Here is a 3245-nt window from a genome sequence, read left to right as displayed (position 1 = left end):
TCTCCTCGTGTCTCCTCGTGCCTCCTTGTGTCTCCTCGTGCCTCCTCATGCCTCCTCATGCCTCCTCGTGCCTCCTTGTGCCTCCTCGTGCCTCCTTGTGCCTCCTCGTGCCTCATTGTGTCTTCTCGTGTCTCCTCAGTTTTTGTTTGCTGCCACGTCATCTCTTTGTTTTGTTTCATAAAAAAATTACTTTACCTGTGATCCCCTCTGTGTCCACCTGCATTCTGGGTTCCAACCTACAATTAACCTGATACTTGACAATTTCCAGCTGAAAAAACAGGAAGCAAATGCAGTAGTAGAATCAGTCAGAGATAAAAAAAACAACAGAATTATTTTTGGTTTTTGTGCTGAATTCAAACTCTCGAGAAAAGGCCTGAAAAGAACAACTGAAATTTCAGAACTGGCTTCTCGGTCAACATGCAGGGTGCAATGCACATGAGGATTTACAGTGAACTGAAGTCGTACTTCCCTCTGTCTTTCATTCAGGTTCAAAAATGACAGTTGGAGCCATTTTGGTCAAACCTTGAAACTAACATTAAACTAACATTATGCACAATCTCATGTGATATCCCATTAGGTGACATCAGAGTATGTGTTGTAAATGAAACTCAGCTACTACCACAGCACAGATTATTTCAATATCTGTCAAATTTAGTTAGAAACACTTTGCTTAAAGTTAATTTGCTGTAGTGGCCATCTTGACATCCAAAGTTAATCAGTTGTAACTGTACATGCAATAATTATTTCCTGAAAAGTTCAGTAAAATCGATCCAGTGGTTCATGAGATGTTTTGCTAACAGACAGACAGATGCTCTCTGTGTTGTAGCTCAGTCTGCTGAAGCTTGGAGCTCCTTCAGAGAGCTCCCAGGTGTCATGGTGGCCTCTCTCACTGTTCTCCTTCTGCAGGCTCACTCAGTTTGGGAGGACAGCCTGCTCTTGGTAGATTTATACATGTTCCGTATACCTTCTATTTCCTAATGATGGTTTTAACAGAACCCCTGGGAATGTTTAAGTTCTTGGAAATTTTTTTGTATCCATCCTCTGACTTGTACTTTTCAATACTCTTTTCTCTGAGTTGAATAAAGACAGTCACTTTTAAAGAGAGAACTATCTTTATATTACATATTTTTATTTATTTGGTATTACTTTGTACAAATTTAACTTCATTTGTCATTGAAGAGGTGTTTTTAAAACTTTTTTGTCAACAAGACCAGTTCATACTGACCATGACTGATTTATGACAGTAATAAAAGCATAAAACATGCAAGGGGTGAATACTTTTTATAGGCACTGTATGTGTTGGGGATCAGTCTCAGCTAGTTACACACTAAATTTACATCAATATTTGTAAAACTGAGTTATAGCCATTTAGGTGTTTCAAATGTCAGTTGGCTGTGGCACCCATCTTTAATCGGGTTGCCTCCAAAAGTTAATACATTTTGAATGTATATTCAATGATTACCCTCTTAAATATCATTTAAAAAAAAAAAAAATTCTTCAGTGGTTCATGAGATGGTTTGTTAACAGTCAGACACACAAATGCACACACAAACAGACACAGATAAAAACATTGTTGCTAATTCTTTGCCTTTCAGCTTTGGGCAATAAATCATTCAGATTACTTGTACAGCATTAAAATAAAGTTAATAAATATACATATTTTGGCAAAACTAACTGCATACTTTAATAGGAAGGTGCCAATTTATTTAAAGCTGCAATGAAATTTGTATAATGACATTTATGTGGCAAAGTTTGTCCAGTGAGGCACTATGCAAAAGATCATTTTGAAACACTTTACATCAATATATTGAGCTATTGTAGGGATGTTCATGACTTTTACATAAAAGATCTGCCCTAAACTGTGATTATAAATTATAGTTTTACCACATTTATAGCAAATTATTATAATTTGAGGGAACTCTTTGTTACAGACTTTAACTACTTCTCAGTTCAAGAGGCTTTTCTTTACTTTGTTTTTTTATTAAAGGTGGGTGATCATGTAACTCCCTGTGTTTGTGCATTTGTTCAGTGGTATCTTATGAACCACTGAACAATATATAATAAAAGTCTCTGAAAGTAATCACTGGATGTACATCTACAATTGATTAACTTTTGAAGTGAACTGATTTAAGATGGCTGCCAAAGCATATAGACCTTAGAAAACAAAAATAGCAATAGGTTTGTCGGTTTTACAGATAAAAAAAAATTGGTGGGGAAGAAGCTGTGAGTCTTCCCCAACACATATGCTAAGTGCTAATAGATCACACAACAACTTTGTTTTAAACATTGGCATTAACTTTTAGAGTCAATCTTGCCTGTGTGTTAACAAAATATCTCATGGAAAAATGGAAAAATTTTAAAGAAACCTTTAAAAGGTAATTATTGTTGTACATTTACAACTGATTACAGAGGACCTATTATGCAAAATTCACTTTTAGAATGTTTTTGTTCTTCCATTTCTGTATGTACTGCTTCTAGAAACAGTTCAAGTGCAAAAAACCCCACCCAGCCGTGTTTTGACAATAAGTAAATGTTTTCTGGTGTCTGCAAAACGACCTGTTTCAAAAACCTCTGGATTGTTGTGTCACAATCCCTGTTACCTAGCAACCCCAAGATGAGCCCAGCCCCTCATCTAGCAACCCAAGTGGAGCTCCGCCCACTTCATTACAAGAACAACATCATGTTTGTTCTGCTAGTTTTACAGCTGAACAAAGTCTGCTGGAAAAGGAAAATGGTTTGTTGTCAGCTGCAATAAAAAACGTGTTCTTACAGCCACAGAGAACAGAGCTTCGTGGCTTCATTTTATTTTTGAAGACAATGCCCCTGCAATATTTCCAAAGAAAGTTGAAGTTTAAACAGCTCACCTGTCCCAGAAACATGTCTCTGTTAAAGTCACAGCAGATTTATCTAAACTAACATTAGAACTATGTTAATAAAAGAGAAGAAAAGCTGAAAAAGGTGTGCTTCTGATCTCGACTCGGGACGTTGTGGGTTGGTGGGCCGAATACTTCAAAGACCTCCTTAATCCTACTGGCACGTCTTCCATTGAGGAGGTGGAGCCTGGGGACTTTGAGTTGGGCTCTCCAATCTCCGGTGCTGAGGTCACCGAGGTGGTTAAAAAGCTCCTCGGTGGCAAGGCTCCGGGGGTGGATGAGATTCATCCGGAGTTCCTTAAGGCTCTGGATGTTGTAGGGTTGTGTTGGTTAACGCGACTCTGCAATATCACGTGGACATCGGGGGCAGTT

The sequence above is a fragment of the Kryptolebias marmoratus genome, linkage group LG22 (assembly GCF_001649575.2).
Source record: "Kryptolebias marmoratus isolate JLee-2015 linkage group LG22, ASM164957v2, whole genome shotgun sequence".
NCBI classification, from domain to species: domain Eukaryota; kingdom Metazoa; phylum Chordata; class Actinopteri; order Cyprinodontiformes; family Rivulidae; genus Kryptolebias; species Kryptolebias marmoratus.
The sequence above is the reverse complement of the archived record's forward strand: the minus strand, read 5'-3'. Positions refer to the sequence as shown.